The sequence below is a fragment of the Xenopus laevis genome, chromosome 4L (assembly GCF_017654675.1).
Source record: "Xenopus laevis strain J_2021 chromosome 4L, Xenopus_laevis_v10.1, whole genome shotgun sequence".
In the NCBI taxonomy this organism is placed as follows: Eukaryota; Metazoa; Chordata; class Amphibia; order Anura; family Pipidae; genus Xenopus; species Xenopus laevis.
Genome location: NC_054377.1, coordinates 48989300 through 49010393, shown reverse-complemented (window position 1 = coordinate 49010393; position 21094 = coordinate 48989300).

The window sequence follows — 21094 nt, the reverse complement described above, 5'->3', positions numbered from 1 at the left end:
TTCAATATAATTTAAAAAAAGTTAATGAGTTGCAAAAATCAAATAAAAAATCATGCATATTTACCAGTCTTAAACAACTGGTGAATTGTTTTTAGGTTTTTGGTTTCAAAGAGTAGAAACTATAAAAGTAATATTTTTACACAGTGTGGCATTAGAGCGTAGACTTACTCCAATGAGAAAACAGTGACTAGCATGCTATGAGGATGATCAGGAAGGTCAACATGAGGCAGACAGGTGCTTTGTGATGTCCTAGTAACTCATGTATAATGGGGGGTTTTCTCCTTATTTTGTGAAAACTAAATTTATTTTAATAATTGGCTTTAAACTGCATTTATAATATTTCTGGATATAGTCAATAAAGTTAATATAATACACAAAAGCCATGAATATCCTGTAAATTATATCCTTATAAACGGTGAGTTCTGATGTCATCAGTTATAAACGGTGAGTTCTGATGTCATTTCTGTCATATGACTCACTGAAATTTGTATATTATAATAAATAAAGTACCCCCAGTTGCAAAATATGAGGATATTAGAAGTTACCTCGGAGTTCCATGACCTGTATAAAAACACTCGGCCTTCGGCCTCGTGTTTTTATATGGTCATGAAACTCCTCTGTAACTTATAATATCTTTATATTTTACAAGAGGGGGTACTTTATTCACTATATAATGTCATCACAGAAAGGTTTATTTCCAATATAATAACTTGATTCTTCTGGGGTTGTTTATTAAAATCTGAATATTAACATTTTTTCACTAGAAAAAAAAAACCTCACATTTTTCAAGATTGATTATACCCAAATGCTGCAAAAAGCCAGAATCTGAAAATCCTCCATCTCAGACCTGTCAAGGTCCTATATAAGTCAATGAGAGAGGCACCCATCTCAATTGAAATTTTTCGTGGTCTGCCCAAAAATCCAACTTTTGGGGGTTTTCAGGCAAAAACTTTTGATTTGGGAAATAAGCCGAAAAAATTTGTTAAAAAGCCTGAAAAAAATTGAGCAATTTTTGCTTGATTTTATAAAAATTTTCTGTGATCTGAGTTTTTTTTATTATTACCGTATATACTCGTCAGTGCTCAGCACATAGAAAGGAATGTTCGGCAAGGAGCAAATACACAGCCAGTCTCCCTTTATTTCCCGTGCCTTTCTGTGTGGGAGGCGGTGTTACCGAGGGAAAGTAATGTATGAAGAAACGTAATGTGGCTTTGCTTCAGAAGTGAGAACCAGCAGTGCAGCCAGATAATTATATTTAGCCACAACTTTATAACCAATGACAATGTGTAATGAATGTATTTGGAGGAGTCACTAGGAATGACATTTTCTTTTACCATTGTGAAGTTTCCCCTTTAAAGATTAAGCCTACACTGAACTACATCTCCCATGATCCCTAATCAGCCAGAGGTTAAAAGCCCCACTAGACTAGATGCCTAGTTTGCGTCACATTCGCCCCAATAGTCATGAAACTGTCGGGACAATGACCTTTCAGAGCCTCCTGGAGCCGGTTGACGTCCATTGCCGGAAGAGGAGGGTGTCACACACACACACACCGGCTGCCTCCCGTCGCTCCTCGCTCTCAGCCCCGTCCGTAATCACTTCCTCTGTCACAGTGAGGGAAACCCACAGGAGGGAACGAGGTCCAGTCCCCTGCCTCCGGTGACCACGCTGAGCAACGACGGAAACACCTAAGCGAACTGAGATCCCAGAAGCCGCCGCGCAATAATGGCGCTCCTGACATCACCAGAAGGAGAGGCAGGAGTAGGCAGCGGCTTGTCGGATACTGGGTGCGTCACGGGAACGAGCACGCAGAAGCAGGGGAGATTAAAGTACTGAGACTCGAGTATAAGCCGAGGTAGACTTTTTCAGCACATTTTCAGTGCTGAAAAACTCGGCTTATACTCGAGTATATACGGTAAATAAGCTAAAATCAGGCATGGTAGTTTGATTGTTGTTTTTTTTATAAAATATGAGATGAACTTGGATTTTAGTAAATAACACCCTTTGAGTAATATGCACACTTTAATTTGCATTCCGAAATATATTTTGTACAGCAGCCTTTCACTGACATGTGGGGGCACATTTACTTAGTTCAAGTGAAGGAATAGAATAAAAAAACGTCGAATTTCGAATGTTTTTTTTTTTGGCTATTTCGACCTTCAACCACGACTTCGAATCGAACGATTCAAACTAAAAATCGTTCGACTATTCGACCATTCGATAGTTGAAGTACTGACTCTTTAAAAAAAAATTCGACCCCTACTTCGGCAAGTAAAACCTACCGAGGTGCAATGTTAGCCTATGGGGAAGGTCCCCATAGGCTTTCTAACAAATTTCTGGTCGAAGAAAAATCGTTCGATCGATGGATTAAAATCCTTTGAATCGTTCAATTCAAAGGATTTAATCGTTTTTCCTACAATCGTTCGAACAAACGAATTGTGGTAAATCCTTCGACTTCGATATTCAAAGTTGAAGGATTTCCTTCGACTTCGACAGTCGAATATCGAGGGTTAATTAACCCTCGATATTCGAACCTAGGTAAATGTGACCCGAAATGTATATAGTTTGCATAGTTATTACAATTATGTTTTTAGGACTTGCTGCCGAATCCGCAGTCTCTATATAATAAACAAACAATATTATTTATATAGTTCTATGAGTAAAGAAAAAAAAATTATTCACTGTATACTTTGAATAAAAAACAGTTCAATAGCAGCTGAATGCATTTTGTTCTCTGCCAAATGAGTGGTCAAGCTTTTGACAAAGTGCTCCAACAGAGCACAAACTATGTTTAGATCTTCAGCTAGGAAATATTGGAGCTGTGTAGAGTCAGTGAAGAGTACATTACTGAACCAGAAGATAGACTTTTATTTATATATGCAACTATTTTTCCCAATGAAGACAAAGGTATGATATGGTAATATATGCATATCTCCTTTTCTTTTTAAGTTTCAGATTTCTTCAACTGCTTCATTTTTACATCATCTTGCACCAAAATACTTCTTACTTCTGTATTAACTTAAAATAACCAGTAATTAGTCAAAGTATTGTCGACTACCCTCTCTTTTTCAATGTTTGCTCCTTTAGCTCAAATATAATAGTCATTAAACCAATTGTTATTACATTTCTTGGCCATTCTTCTTGGTCAATTTTTACAAGAAAATTTATGCCACTGCACAAACAGAAAATGTTTCAAAAGGTTACACCACATAAAGGCCATATAAAAATTATATACTGATATATTAAAAACATTGTAAAAATGTAACAGGCAGATAGAGGTGGGTTACCCTATAATCAAAGTGACCCTGTTTGTATACCACAGACTCAGTCAGATAAGGATAAATTCCTACAACTCCCAATAGGATGTGTCTTATAGGCACCTCTCCTCATTCAGGTACAGTAGGTCCATGCTATTCTGTTGGAGAAAGCTTAACTATACTGATTAAACAAACACATTTGATCTTTCAAAAAAGGCACCAGCGTTTTTTTTTTTAAAAAAAAAAATAGATGAAACACTTTATTGAGGATGTTACATAATTTTTTTTTGGTGGTACAAGATCTTAATCAGTAAATGCTTCAGTCTCAAATCAGATGGTATTCAGATGGTTGTCACACTGATAATGTTTGCAACTAGTGATGAGTGAATCTGTCCCATTTCGATTCACCAAAATTTGCATAACAGCAAAAATTTGCCAATGGGAGTTTTGAGTAACTTTTTCGAAACTGTGCAACAATTTTTTTGCATTAGAGTTTATGGTGATTTTTTTTTCCAGAGAAACCTGGAGGAAACAATCAGCCATCACTATTTTCAACACCCAGAGTTAGTACTTACTGCCTCGGTGAAACAATCCCTAATGCTAGGTGAAGATCACAGAGGTCCATTACTCCAGGAATCTATTCCTGAGTGTGACTGCTTGAGTCCCTATATTGGACAGCATTGACACCGCAGGATACTAACATTTATTAGCCTCTCATTGGAGCATCTGAATACTTTACTAACTATCCTAATACTGGCTTTCACTCATAGAACAAACTTTTGCAAAGCTAACCTTACCATTACTTCATTGGAAACTTCCTGAATTAATTTTTTAAAGAACATTTGTGTAATGCAGTATTAATAAGTGCACCATCTTCATGAGTGAAAGCAAGCATATTAATTAACATTAATATACTTTATCCACAGTGTAAAAAATCTAGAATATATTCATAAACCTGGAATAAACCATTGCAATTAAAACTATCATAAATTATAATAAAATATGTTGAATTAAATTAATTAGATCTTAGCTAGAGTTTACATGACAGCTTGTGTATTAAGCTATTTTAGAACCTTTATTTCAATTTTAAATTTCCTTGACATATTTACATTTCTAAGAGGCTTCATCTCAAGTAGGTTGTTGTTGGATTTCATCTTATTAGCAATTATTAGTACTCTTTTCCTGTTAAAACAAATTTTTATTCTATAGCTCAAAGCTAATTTCCTTCGAGGCATGAAAGTCACTGAAGGAAATATCTTTCATTTGTTAAATTCTTCTGTTGAGAATGCAACCAAAGACCCTATTACCTCAAAGGTTAGCTGAAATAAAGAAATTGTTTGTCTGTTAATGATGAACATAGAGTTTTAGAGAAATAAAAAATATAATTAATTATACCGTTGTATATTTGAAAGTTTTAATTAATGTTAACACACAGTCTTTTCTTAATGATTTGAAATAAGATCAAATATTTGCATTTTTTGGAGGATGTAAATTATATTCCGGTAGCTCTACTAAAGACTAATGAAGCTAATATGTGTTTTGTCATTTGCATTATCTGCTTGTTAATATTAACAAGTGTACCCTGTCTCAAAGTCTTCTTATTTAAACTGAGTATGATCTTAGGAACAATTACATAAGTATGAAATTATATATATATATATATATATATATATATATATATATATATATATATATATATATATATATATATATATATATATAATATCAAAACAGGGGGGTTGTGGGAGCACTCTAAAGGCTTTAAAGTATATATATATAAGTATAATAAATGCTATTGCATATGTACCCAAATAGGGGTTATTTTGTTACAAAGCTATGATCATAAAATTGATAAGCCACCATACCACGTCAAGGTAAACCCCGAATGGCGGTCCCTAACTTGTTTTATTTTTTATGTGCATTTTAGCATTACCTGTAATCAATGTCCATTGAACGCTGTTTTTAGCCTGATTGCTGGCTGGGGAGGATTTAGCCCTCAGTGAAAAAACAGCGTTCAATGGACATTGATTACAGGTAATGCTAAAATGCACATAAAAAATAAAACAAGTTAGGGACCGCCATTCGGGGTTTACCTTGACGTGGTATGGTGGCTTATCAATTTTATGATCATAACTTTGTAACAAAATAACCCCTATTTGGGTACATATGCAATAGCATTTATTATATATATATATATATATATATATATATATATATATATATATATATATATATATATATATATATATATATTTTTTTTTTTTTAATCATGTGGGAAAAGGTGATAATTTTTACTTATAAAGAAGCTACAGATAACTTTAAAATGTTGATTTTTGTTTTTACTCATTTTGATTATTATTGACTATATATGAGAGCCTAAATGTTGAAATTTATGTTTAGTGTTTTTTTTTTTTGTTTTAATGTACCCTTTGTATATGTGAGCACATTAACAAAAATAATTTGAGGAACAAAAACAAGTAAAACAAGCCAGTGATTGTAATAATTTATACACATACCCCATATTAACCCCATACTAACCCCATACTTAAGTGTAACATCCATTAAAACAGGAACTCCAGACTAGAGCACAGAATAGGGGAAGGAGGATAGCGACAGGGCTAGGAAAAGCACAGGGGAATAGACATAGGGTCAGAAGAGGTGGACAACGCAAGGCAAAGAGGAGGAGGTGAGGGAGGGAAGCTCAGAGCCATTTTGCTGGACTGAAGCAGTGTCCCACCTACCCACACTTGTTTGGTGTGTCCATATATTACAGATAACTGAAGTGCAGCACTTTAATGCTGTCACAGCTGGTGGTGGAATGCTTGTCTCAGGGGCCAATGACCAGGGATTGTTATGGCTAAGTAGCTAACTGGTAGTGATTCAAGCTCTTGGCAGGCATGGGTCTTATAAGCGTGGTGACAATTAGTTGTCCTCTAGGGGTTGGATGGCTGGCATGTCTGGTAGCCCAAGAGGGTGTACAATTGTTTATTTTTGGCAAGCATTCATTGTAAACAAGCTCCTCAAGTTATACATTTGTATATCTGTTGCTTTGTTAAAATTCTTATGTTTATATTCATTTATCTGTATCTTAAAACTCTAATTAAAGTTGTGGTCTTTTCTGTCCCAAAAAATAGATGTAGTTATTGTGTCTTTAAAGGGGAAAGGGGCCACGAAGGGGAACAATGGTAAAAGGGGTGGGTAATATTTGGTTGGGTATCTGTCCCGTGTGCTTGGTACTGCCTTTACTATGTTTTGACGTGAAGAAAAAGTAACCTAATAAAATAATATTGCTGTATAACTGATCAGCTGGTGTTAATTAAACAATGAAATATAGTGTAGGTATGGGTATCTATAGTTTAGGTAGGTACCATGGTAGGCAGTCAAAATAAATGTAGAGGTAGGTCTGTTTATGTAATTTATACATGTGAACTGGGGCTCAGAACTTGATGGACTTTTTTATTTTTTTACAATCCAAATTAACTGTTTAACTATGCAATACTCTTCCCTGTGAATTAAGCAATCATATTTGCTCATTTCTTTGTATGCTGCAAAATTTATTAGCTTCACAGCATTGGTATTCACAAATGGCAGAGATATTATGCATTCTTCCACCTGTGTATTTGTTTTAATAGATGGTCATTGTTCAAGTTATTATTTGTACCATTCTGATGCATTCTTATTTATTACGTATTAAGAATTTAAAGGATCACAGCAGGGTAGTGGCTGCAAAAAAAGAAATCACAACAAATTAAGGCACATTCGTTACCATATGAATAGAGCATTCAGCACACAAGAATGCGGCATAGATAGTTTCATCCTTTACTATATTCTCTTCATTCAATATACCCTGTTAAGAAGTTATTAAAACTTGCTATGGAAACCTTGTACCATACTATATAAATATCGTTAAAGGTTGCAAAATAATGGCAAATCAAGACATAGGCACAAAAGTGTATGCTCACATACTGGAGTACTTAAGAGAGCAAATGTGCACTGCTACCAATGGCAGGTACAAGATGTTCTTGGTCATGCTTTAGGTCTGAGTCTTTTTATACTTTGTATTTTAGCATGCAAATGTCTCTTTAAGCAGGCTTGTGTTAAAGCTACCCTTCACAAATTGTATAAGCACAGTCTATGAAAATTTTCTATGATCATATTCAAACTGAAGCAACATTTTTAGACATACTCGTGAAGCTAAATATTGTCCTGTTTTATTGGTTACCCAGCTGCCAATGTTTTATGGTTGTAAAAGGCCAGCTACTTCATCAATGCTTCCTCCTGATTAGCAGCAATTTCTCACTTAAGGGATCTGTAAATTAGATTGCAAAATAAAGCCTGACTGATACATTCTCCTGCTTCTTATACTACAATAGAGGGCATTGGTGCCCACAGCTTGACCTTGGAACTTTGTTCATGCTGAGTAACAATCTTTTTATAGCTCATTGTCAAATGTCAGGTTGTCATACTGAATATCCAATGCTCATATATCAGACTTTTTCTACATGGGGGCATTATTTCATGTGCTAAAGGGAAAAGGGTTATTATTTGCCCAGAGTCCACAGATTATGGGGTTGTCCTTTGACTGTGCCTCCATTACTTTTACCTTCTTCCAAGCCTCCATTATTTTTATTTCTCTCTCCCGTGAGTCCATGATGTGACTTCAATTTGCTTACTGCATAAAAAGCATGTACATCAGCTCATCAATCTTTTATTGACTGTATTAAAACATCACAGACTACTTTAAGGAGTACAATATTAGTGTATTGCCTATAGGTGTTTGGCCTTGCCTGTAGCTCAAAAAGACTATAAAATAGTACGTTAGTAACTCTGCAGGCTAGATGTAAAGCAATCTGCAACAAAAAACTGATACTAAACAGGATGGTATAACAGTCAAGCACAAGAAGAAACTTTTGAAATTTACTATTGGGTCACAAACCACCAGGGGATTCTGATGGACAGCATGGTTTAGCATTTCCATACCAGGAAACTCCCCTTGTTGTTGTTTAATTTCCCCTAAGATAATTGTGGTTGGCAAAGTGTGTAAGGACATTGTCCAGTCTTATAAGGGGGTCCAGGAGTTGCCACTACTATCTTTTATTTACTTACTATCTTTTTATATAATGGGGGAAATTTTTATTGTGCACTTTTAAGACAAGCTTAAAAGTGGTGTAATCTTTTGATCATCGATTTCTGTTTGTGCAGCACCATACATTTTCTCGATTGGAATGTCACATTGACAGCATTTGAATACTTGCTTGAATAAATATTGGTTCCCCTGGATAGCCAGTGCAGTGTGCAGGTAGGGAGACTTGATGGAGCAAGGAGAAGGGCAGTAGCGTCCAGTACACGTGGGGTAAGAAGTGACGATAATGCGGGGTGTCTGATACCTGCCCTCAAGTAGTTACTGGTTGTGGTATGTTCCGGTTTTGGTTGAGGTGTATGGTTGATCTATCACAGAGAGCATGAAATGCTTGCCAGTTGGGGCGGCCAAGACCTGTTGTATTTACTGTGAGCTAGTTAACTGGTAGAGAAAATGGTTCTGGTGTGCACAGGTCCCACAAGAAGATAGTTTTCTGTTCCCTCTTGCCCACCTGACTCCTCCTGTTTTAATGTATTGTAATGTGGTAAAATGCAATTTTAGGGACAATTTAGTAAAGGGTGAATTTTTGCCTCAGAAGGCTTCGCTATAATTCAAGCATTCTTCGTCAGACATTATTTGAATGCTGGCATAGTTTCACCATCAAAACTTCATCAGCGGGACCCTTTGTTAGCAAATTTTCTCTAGTGTTACTTTCTTCCTAGCAAAACTTCATTAACATACTTACACTTACATCAATTTAAATATGGCAGGTGTATACAGGTCATATATATATATATATATATATATATATATATATATATATATATATATATATATATATATATATATATATATATATATATATATATATATATATAAATAAATGTCTTTATTAGTGTTTGTGTGAGAAACACTCACCCTGGTCACATTGGCAGCCTGGTCACATTGGGGTCTGATTGAGAACTATATGAGCAATTCATCCCATTTGAACTATCTGATTTGGTCACCCACACATAGATTAGCTGGAGAGGCTACACTTCTATCTTCAACGACACATACTCTTTCTATTTGGTATGCTATCAGTCAGAAACATAGACTCATATCCCTTAAATCACTCAACACCTTGTTTTTAAACAACCCAGAATTTCAACCAGGAATTCACCCTTCCTTTATTAATAAATGGAAGACTACAGATATCCAAAGAATAGGTAACCTGCTTCATCCTCTAACAAAAGAGATCTTACCTTTTGAGGATCTGGCCCAAAAGCTTCCCCAGAACGACCTGAAGCGCTTTGAGTACTTTCAGTTGACATTTTGTCAAACCATATAGTGATAAGGTTAAAGCAAACCCACCAACCTGCTTTGAAATGTTGGCTAAACGTGGTCTTCCACACAGGACTGGGTGGCTATATGGCCAAATAAGTTATTTAGTCAGCACTCTCCCACTTTTTAACCTCTTAATGATTCTGGCGGTGCACGTGTCCAGTGGCCCACTGTCCAACCGATTTCACAAAATGTTCCAATATACGACACAGCTCCAGTCAGGAGAATAATTTAAAAAGCCTTTATTTGCACATGGCTTAAGGATCTACAACAGACATAACGTTTCGGGCTCACCTGTAGCCCTTTTTCAAATTTGAAAAAGGGCTACAGGTGAGCCCGAAACGTTATGTCTGTTGTAGATCCTTAAGCCATGTGCAAATAAAGGCTTTTTAAATTATTCTCCTGACTGGAGCTGTGTCGTATATTGGAACATTGGGTGGCTATATGGGACAATGCAAGAAAGATGTCACAATGCTCTAGCAAAAGGAGCACATCTACAAAATATTAATATTTTGGTACCATACCCCAGCCAAACTCCATAAACTGTTTCATGAGCACTTTCCATTGTGCTGGAGGAATTGTGGGGACGCTGGTACTCTTTCACATATATTTTGGTCCTGCCCGGCTATTACTCCATTATGGTCTGAAATTGCTGATTTATTGAGCAGGATATAACAGTTCCCTGGTTGCTTTGGACATGTGCACCTTTCTGATGGGCAGACCATTCCCCAGAGTGAGTAAAACCAGTCAAGCTCTGATAAACCAGATCCTAACGGCTACCAGAATATCAATAGCGTCTCATTGGAAATCTAATATTACACCCAGAAGTTCGAATATGGCATTGCCAAAATACACATTAAAATTCCCCTCTATCTAGAGACATGGGTGCCATGGGATATGTTAGCTCCTTGAGATTGATCTAGGGTTTTTATGATTTTTTTTTTCTCATGTACAGTAGCCCCGAAGACTGGTTCTTTCTCACCATACCCTTACATCTTGATCCTGCTGGATGGTCAACTTTTTTGAGATAACATTGTGACTATTTTGCTATGTTGTTGTTTTCTTTATTTATTTGTAACTTGAGCATTGCACCAATGTATGGCTTTAATAACTGTCTGTACGATAACACTACTGCTGAATAAAAAATTCAAGTTACAAAAAAAAAACACTCACCCTGGTCGTCTAGTGGGCCGGTGGGTACGGGTGCCATGCTCTCGGCGGGGATGCCCACCATGCTGCCTCCCTTCCTCTTCTGTGCCGGTTCCTTAGTGCGCGTGCGGCATGTATCTCCTTTATTTACAGGAGCATTGGCGCTGGCGTGATGATGTCAGCATGCAATGGCGCCAAATTCAAACATATTTAAAGGGATTTCAGTTTTGTGTTGTTAGGTTCATCTTGTGAGAGTTCCTGGGTGCTATCCTGAATATTCCTGTGTTCTGATTCCAGTTTTGACCCTGCCTGCCTGACTATTCCAGATTTCTGTGATCCCGACCTCTGCCTGGTAACTGACTATTCTGACATCCGTATTCCGACCCGTGCCTGTCTCGACCATTCTTGATTTATCTCCCAGTTTTCACCCCTGCCTGTTTGACTCCGCTTGTTTTCTGCCTGCACCGACCCAGCCTGGTTTTAACTACGCTTTCTGTCTGCTCCTTGAACTGTGACCTTCTGCCCAAAAGACTTTGCTAACGATCGTGCCTCTCGTCCAGAACCCTTAGCTTGGCTCCTCTCTTTATAAGACCTGGCGGCATCCAATTAGCTGGATGCCAATCATGACAGATTGCTGGGGAAATTGCTAGAAATGGCCACTTATTTTTAAAAATGTCCAAGGAAGCAAAGGAAAGACTAAAGACTAAAGACAAAAGAGATCTTCTATTGTCCTAGACATGAGCCCACCCTAAAAGAAATGTGGCATGAGCTTCAAAAAAAGGGTAAAAAAGTGTTAGTAACATATATGTAACAGTTGCAACTTGTAAACATTATACCACATTAAAATATTAAAAATTTGGCATAAAGGATATTATGTCATAATAATGTTGAGGATGCAGCTTCTTATCAGTTCGCCAGGTACACTATAAACTGGCAAATTAGGCTCTGTCAAAAAAGGCTAATCGATTGTAAAGTTTTGCACTTTGATAAATTTGCGGAGTAACGATTTTTTCGCCTGGCAAAATGGTGCAAAACTTCTCTAGCGCTGAGCTTTTTCACTCGTGAATTGTCTGCTTCACCGTTTAGTAAATCTGCAATGTCCTTGCAAATTGTCATTTTGGACAATTTTCCCTAAAAAGTCAACTTCACCCTCTAGTAAATCTGCCCCCTAGTGTCCTTGCAGTGGCATAACTTGGGCTTGTCAGACCCCCCCCCCCCCGCAAATAAAATCTACAGTCCCTCCTCCCCACACCCACCTCGTGGCTTTCAACATGCTGGTTTATTCAAGGATTCCTTTAGTCATCAAATATACAGTTATACAAGTACAACCTGTAATGCAATGTACCCTGATCATTCCAAGACCATATGCTTTTTTAAATAACACTATGGTAGTACATAATAATAATAATAATAATAATAATAATAATAATAATAATAATAATAATAATAATAATAATAATAATAGTGCTTAACAGTGCATTGCAGTGTATTAGACAATAATACTAAAAAAATCACACTAAAATATGCCATATTTTTACATAAAAGCTGTTAAAACAGCTAATATACATACTGTACAGTATATTACATGACTACATAACATATACATATTGTACATAAGATGCCTTATAGCCTGAGGATAAAAATTCCCATAAACATCTCTGTTCTAGCATTAATAATCAAACAGATAATTACAAAGATGAGTTCTAGCTTTAACCATTCTAAATGCTGCAACTCCACATCTCCTTATATAAATATCTTATAATGGTGGTAGTGTGAGTCTAGTGCATGTTTTGCCGCATGTATCACCCTAAATAAACCATTACAATCCTGGGCACAGCATTTCCCAAACCATGAGATAATGTTCTGTGTTCTGTGTCAAAATACTCTCCACAGAACCAAAATAAAAACTTCTGGCAAAACTCCAAATTTCCAAACCACATGGACCAGTACCTGCTATTTGAATTCCACCATCCATTAGATTACAAACTAGGAGTTAACACAACACTACAGAGCAGACATGATCCCCACAGCACAGAGGCTCAGGCAACACCTCAGAGGAGCCCTTAATATGTGTGGGTATCCAGATTTGGCCTTTGGGAGAAGGAGAAAAACCACCAAAACTATCAATAAAGGTGGAAAGCAGGACAGACAAAATAACTTGATCTTCCCATATATTTCTGGGGTGTCTGAAAAACTTTCATAAACACTGCATCCCAGTCTGCTATAAAGCAACTCAGCAACCCACTGAGGCAACATACTGAGGCAACCACTGGTTCATCCAAAAGACCCAATACCCCGACATAAGAGGAGTAACATCGTGTGTGCAATGCAGTGCACTGAGGAGTGCTCAGACTTGTATGTGGGAGAAACCAAATAACTATTACACAAACATATGGAGCAGCACAGGAGAGTCAGCTCCCGTGGTCAGGACTCTGTACAACTAATTGAAAAAGTTAACACGATTGAATACTTCCAAGTTCACATTCACATGAAAAAACCTCAAACATCATGAAGGCTATTGACATCTTCAAATGGTTCAAGGGACCTCTGCCATTTAATTGTACATGATTGTGCATTTTCGGATTCAAGTTATTTCCAGCTTCAGGGTATAATAAATCTAAATAATTCATTTTTTTTTTTTAAACTTGAAAATCGTGAGGTGTTTTTTTTTAACCTTAAAAACTTAAATTCAAACTCGCCTATGATAAATTACCCCCATATTGTCTGCCACATACAATGCTGTTTTGGCATCTCTCCCTAGATGGTTTAATAACTCCTCATAGCTCCAGTCATGCCAATACATTTAACAACTTGCCTCCATTAGGTCTCTGATCCCATGCTGGTTTTACAAAACAGGTTTCACAAAACAATTGTAGTAATATAATAGTAGTAGTATATAACCACAACTATTTTATTCAGGTCATTCGGAATTGCGAAAGCCAGTCGAATGACTAGAGAAACGTCTTCAAGGAAAAAGAAAATATAGCAAGTCCAGTTGATTTTACATATTACTATAGATAAGCATCATTCATCTGTAAATAAGCAATATCTAAATTTCAGGATGTGGATGATAATCTGATTACATCTTTCTTGAACCTAACTTGTTTTAAATCCATAAATGTTGAAAGATAGGGTGGATAGGGAGATCAGAAAGTGGTCATATACAGCATGACAGCTAGAATAATCTTTAAGCAGTATAACACTTTAGATACAGTAGATATAGAAAGGTTTGATTTGTCAGGGAAAACACTGGTAAAATGATCATGTTAGACTTTCATTATCAACTCCTGCAGGTGATTCCTATCTGTTCTGGATTAATTTAATCTTAAATTTATGTTTGAACATTTTTGCTGCCAGTGCCTTAAGGGTTTATATCTAAAAGACTTCCTGCTGCAAAAGAAGTTCTCTCAGACAGATACTTATACAAAAGAAAGACTTGTACATGTATATTTTTGGAGCCCTATTACCAAAAGTGTTAATGTCTGTTTTTTGTTATTTTATAGTCTAAGGGCCACATTTACTTAGCTCGAGTGAAGGATTAGAATGAAAAATACTTCGAATTTCAAAGTATTTTTTTGGCTACTTCACCATCGACTACGACTTTGAATCGAACTAAAAATCTTTTGACTATTCGATAGTCAAAGTACTGTCTCTTTAAAAAAATAACTTCGACCACCTACTTTGCCACCTAAAACCTACCGAGCACCAATGTTAGCCTATGGGGAAGGTCCCCATAGGCTTTCCTTGCAATTTCCGATCGATAGATGGATTAAAATCCTTCAAACAATTTTTCCTTCAATCGTTCGATCGAAAGATTTGCGGTAAATCCTTCGACTTCGATATTCTTATACTTTGATGGTTGAATATCGAGGGTTAATTAACCCTCGATATTTGACCCATAGTAAATGTGCCCCTAAGTGTATATTGTCTCATGTTTGTAGTATTATTTTTTTTTGTATTCCTTTATATTTTTGTTGTGATTTTGACCATTGGGCAGTAGATGGCATTACATCCTTACTTTCTTTTTTTCTTTGTAGTCCGTGGGGTGTACAGGGACTACACATTCTGTATTTTATTCTTTGCCTGAGGAAGGAGCATTCTTGCATCAAAACACAACATAATACAAGTGTGTAAATGTTTGTAGAAAATTTGTGTTTCTACTTATTGGATAACATGTCACAGGCTGCTTGCTATTATCCTAGTAGATTATATATTTTACTGCACACATTTACTAACACTGGACAAATCTGCACCAGGAGAAGAACCCATTTACAACCACTGATTAGTTACTGCAAATCTGCCCAGTATTAGGAACTCAGCCTTAAGAAGTGTGATCAGAAACATTTTGCACTGCTTCATACAGAATCATTCAACATGACTACAATGAGATTCTTGGTCCCTTGGTATTGAATCACAGCTGCACTATTGATGTCCTTGTGCCATCACAATGCAATCATAACATCTCCATTATGTAATATTATCACACCACAATTATATCATCACAACAAATGCGTAACTAAAACTAGTTGTAAGGGCCAAAATACTTTAAAACCCCAAGGGGAAGCACACATAAAATAGCACCGTAAATTCTAAAAGGATTATGAGGGAGACAAAAATAACTCCGCCCAATGTTGAATCCAAATGTGTCCAGATTGAATGCTACATAGTCAACATATACAGTGTAAATCCCATTATATGCAGTGTGCCTGGGTACTCACAAGAAATACACAATCAAGCAGCACACTCAGTTCAGAAGCCTCTCTTCTCCCACTTGTGTAGATTTTGTATACAATACCGCCGAATAAGCAACAGAGAAAATATACTGTATATAGTGGAGATTGCACTTATTAACTTAACATAAACCAATGCCAAATGGTTACTCACGATGAGTAGTAAGCATATAGATATTCAAAACATGTGTGTGTGCTTTATCACAAATTGGACAGAACTGCACCAACTCATTTCTGAGTGTGAGTGACATGTATGGTCTATTCTTTTAGTGCAACTGTGCCGCAATGATTGATGTAGGTCACTGTAGAGACCCGGGAGCTACCCTCTGGCCTTCCAAGATTTCCCTGTGTCAATAGGTTCAGCAGCACTTAATTTAGAATGGAAAGCAGGAAGGACTGAGCAGCACTGAGCGCAGATATATGGAAGTGTGAAGAGCACATTTTGACACAAATTTTAATGAAATTGGTTTCACGTTCAACTTACTGCGAGGAAAATGTTACTTGAGCCCTATTAACCTTAGGGTAAGGGTCTTATAGACCACAGAGTAGTGAAGGCAACCATATGTGAGAAGAGTTTAAAGTAGGAACATAAGTATCGATACTTGTGCATAGGGTACAAGGTATGTATCTCTTCTATCATCTTACCCTAGTCCACATCTTTATCCCCCCACAGACCGCCCACTGTTTACCCGACACCCCATCCCTACGCTGCATCTGCACTGTATACACTGATTTAAAGAGCACCAAACCAAGCAGTGACTGCCTGGTTTTATGTTAGAGTATGGATGGATGTGGATGTTTATTGGCCAAACTGAGAATTTTAGGGACAACTCGCACTATGCAAATAAATATTCGGACACAAAACCCAGCAAAATGGATTTTTTAATATCACAAAATTTTATATTTTTTTTTTTTCATAAAGTAAAACTTATTGAGTTCTTATATAAGTAACAGACAGCCAGAGCTGGAGTCATTTAAATTCCTTCCTTTTTACTTATATTCAATTTCGAGGACCATCATGATTCTTTTATACAGTAGCTACAGTTATTAACATAAACTGAATGACTTGAATCAAATTGCTGTTGCATATTTAGTAAGTAAAGATGTAAAAAACAGCAAGCACTTCTTCTGCCACTCTCTTAGATAAAACTTGAAGATCAAAACAAACACATCCTGAAGACACATAGCTATACGCAGTTTAAACTTTCAAATTAAATTTACTTTTATCTGAGAGAGTGGCAGAAGGAGGGCTTGGTGTTTCTATTTGGCCAAGCATCATCTCCAGCTATAGGTTTGGGGCAATGCTCCCAGGCCACTCGAATTATTCAGTGAATCTGCTCTTTTCCTCTAGTGACTTATTCACTTTTAGTTTGACTGGCCCCATACTTTCAACTAAGCTTCAATTTCCTATTGTAGTTGAACATTTATAAACTTACAATGCTTTCTTTTAAGGCAGTGGGGCTCATTTATCAGCACTGGGCAAATTTGCCCATTGGCAGTTACCTATAGCTGCCAATCAGTGATTAGCTTTTTATAGCCAGCTGCAAGTAGAACAATGAATGCAGAAATTTGATTGGTTGCAATGGGTTACTGCCCATGGGCAAATTTGCCCAGTGCTGATAAATGAACCCGAGTGAATTCAGAATCTCAATGACAGCAATCATCCATGACTTCAGAGTTGTCAACAGCAGCTCCCCATCTTCGTTAGGCCATCTTTTATAGGTCCGATTTACTAACATTTGGATTTCTATTTTTTTTCACAAATCAGTAAAAAACAATGGAAGCTGCACTGATACTATTGGACCTTTTTTTTTAAGACTTTCAGATTTCTTTTGTTGGTAATTGTCCAAAAAACTGAAATTTTTTTAGATGTTTTTGTATTTTTTAGTTCAGCGTTTTTTTTGTTCATACTTTTTCAATCTGGGCCTTTTAATAACTTTCATGGCATTCATGATTTTAGAGAAATAAAGTTCAATTGTGGTTTCAAAAACCTCTAAAATTCAACCTTTAATAAATAGGCCTATTTATTATGCTGTGTAAAAACAGTGGGATAATACTCCAGGCTATGCTGGGTAAAAAAACAGAATACAATTTTTACTTGTATTTTGTTAGAGTGACTTTTCATTTAAAGCAATGTAAAATAACAACAGCAAATCTGGGGTTCGAATAGCGAAAATACACACACCTTGATAAATTTGCTATTTATTTTGCACAGCTTTTTACATATTGTTTTGGTGAATTTCATTCTACAAAGCATAATAAATTTGCCCCTTAGTGTCAGTGAAACTGGACATGCTTAGTGTGCTCTGGCCTGTTGTTGGAAAAGCTAAACTTGTAGGCTGATGAAAATAATCAAATTATTATCAGAAATTAAGGTTATATCTGCCATAGAAACTGATAATCTAGTGCTGAATATCTGAATATCTGTACCTTGAATGTTATATTGCATGCATAGAGTGTATTATTATTTAGTCTCAAAGCTCAGGTCAATGACGGTACCCCTGAGCATGTGCTTTTAAACAGCAGAAAGATGGTCAGCTACTGGTATTGATCTGGTGCAACAGCCCATAACTGTTTTGAGGTTTAGTTTTTTTGTCTTAAAAATAGGTTCAGTTTAACGTGCTGTAAAAGAATACACTACCACTACACCATGGTGGTGGTAGTGAACAGCTGAAAACTGAGATCCATAGTATACATAGCTCATGTATACTTACAAATAAAAGACCAGTAAATGCTAGTTACTATGGGAAAATGTTTATATTTGTGTATAGTTTACATATGATTAATCTTGATCTATTCAGTAGAAAATGTATTTCTGGAGAAAAGCTATTTTGGGGGTACCGATAGTATTTAATTAAGATACAGAGCATTCTTCATTTTACCCTTGGGAGCTTGTGATATGTAACTTAAGTTACATCCCCCCCAGTCAAGAGATGGAACAGTTAGGTTATTATATTATAGTAAAACATAGATCTGCTCTTGTACAGAAACAGCGCTTCAAGCTCTGTAGCAGTACAGTATATTCAATTGCAAAACTCTTCACTTAAAGGGTGTTTTTTATCCTATATATGGCAACAGCACTCCTTTCAATAAGTACTAAAATGATTTCAAATCTGTCTAGATTTATTAATAATCTACTGTGATTATTTTGAGACCAGACATTTAGCAAACCTGATTAACATTTAATAAAAGCAAAATATTCAGAATAATCACATGAAAAGTGGATGAACAGGTTTCCTGGATATCCCCAACTAATAAAAGCCATTCATTCATCTAATAAATATTTAACAGCTGGCAAATATAGAAACTTTATTTATTAGGTTCATTGTATTCTTCGTATTTCCAACTGTCTGTCACGAATGAACTGAAACCTGGCAGTCATACTTTATTAAAAGCAGCAGATGACAGCCTGGCATTTGCCACTCATGCTTTATGCTTGTCTCTTTGAATCAGATGATCTTTGGTGATTTTACTGAATTTAGAAATTGCCTGTTAGTCTAAACTTGGCATCTCGCCTTTTATTTTTCATAAGGTTAAATACATTTTGTGATATTCATAGCTATATTAAAACTATATTAATCATTTGTGATTAGGCATTTTTAGAAACCCTAACATATTTTAATTGTATAAGGGACTGACTACTGCAGGTTACTTGTATTTATCTTGATCCTTAGTATTATATTTAAATCACGTTTAGATTGATTGTGGAACAAAATACTGGATGCTGTTACTCATGCCCATATCCTTTACTTGCATTACATTTTACCAAGAGAACAACTTTATGTAATATAACTATTGTTGCAACAGACAACACAGTAATAAAGAAATCATATATCCGACTAATTATTATTCTGAAGGTGAAATGATATAATATATGCTGAACTATAATATTTTTTATGTTCGTTGGTTTATATGTAGACTTTGTTGATATTGCACAACCTACAGATTAGGGATATAAATTCAAAGGCCCAGGCTGCCCCAAGGAAAAAAAAATCCACACACCCCCTGCACATAATCAATGTGTCACTTCTGGGCCCTTTGTATCCCCAGGCCCTCCTATGGCTGCAGCGTCAGCTCGGTAGTTATGGTACTCATGATCTGCTACAGATCATATGATATTGGCATCCAGTAAGAATGAAGGAGATTAAAAGGTTAAGGGTTCTGATTGTCAATCAGTAATTAAACATTTTGCTAACATATTTAGAGACTGTTGGACAATGGGTTTATCTGATTTTTAGGATTTATAAAAAAAAATGGATGAAACAGATTATACTGTAATTTTAATTATGAGTAAATTTTTATTTTCTTGCAAGTGTGAGATTGGTGTAGGGAGGATGACTTTGGGTTTTTTGGAGAACTGAACTGATTTCTCAATCGTCTACAGGCTCTTTGCCAGGGATGAGCTGTGACTCAATGATGATGGTGCTGCTACTTTGGGGGAGAAGATGGCTAGAGGTATGGAAGAGATTTTAAACTAGGAGTGGGGAGGAGGGTGCCGTAAAGGTTTTCATGGAAGATTGGTTAGATGAGTTAGTGGGCAAAGGAAGGGAACATGGGGGCGGAAATGTGGTTGGGGGTACTGTTAAGGACAGAGAGAACCTCATGTCAAATATGCAACATGGTACCAGTATTGAATGTATGTTTGGAAATGCAAGGAGTCTGACTGGTAAAATGGGAGAGCTGGAGGTGCTGGCACTGAAGGGGAAAGATGATGTGATTGGTGTGGCTGAAAAATGGCATGGGCAGTTAATATCAGTGGATATACAGTACTTTGTTTCGGAGGGACAGAGGCAATAGAAAAGGAGGAGGGGTTTGTGTTTTTGTTAGGCAGGATTTAAAAGCTAATATGAAGGAGGAGATGTTGTTACAAAATGAGGGGGCAGAAGCTTTATGGGTGGAGCTCTTCTCTGATTGTAGATAGTCAATCAAATTAATTCTAGGAATGCTATAGACCCCTAAGTGGAGAGGAGGAGGCCAAACTCCTGATACAAATAGAAAAGTATGCTAGTTTGGGGAAAATAATAATAATGGAGGATTTTAACCACCCAGATATTGACTGGTGCAACAGTTCTGCCAGAGCTGTTAATGGGAGCACCATCTAATTGTGTAGCCAGTTCGTAAGCAGGGGCATCAGGTGCCCGAATCTGGTATGCTATAAAGCTTGACTTAATAACAGTGTCCACAAAATGTCTGCTGCCTATTTTAAGTGATTGTGAATTCTAAGACTAAAAGAAACAAAATTGTATTTAATCTATATAGTGTGAGTAAAGTTTATTTATGGGCAAAATTTTTCGCCAGGTTTCACCATGAAAAATGCCCTTAGATTCCAATGTATTGAAAAAGTTGTCACAAAAACAGTTGCATGATTTGGAAAAATTTGCAGTGAAAAATGATCATTGGTTTTAATGTGGTTTGCAAACTTTTGGTGAATTTTTTGACAAAATGGAACAATCACTTATAACTACCCAGGCTCACAACCATGTTCAGAGACTCCTCTGGGGCAAAAAATATTCATTAGGAGATGGAGCACAGTGGCAAGGAAATGACAGATCATT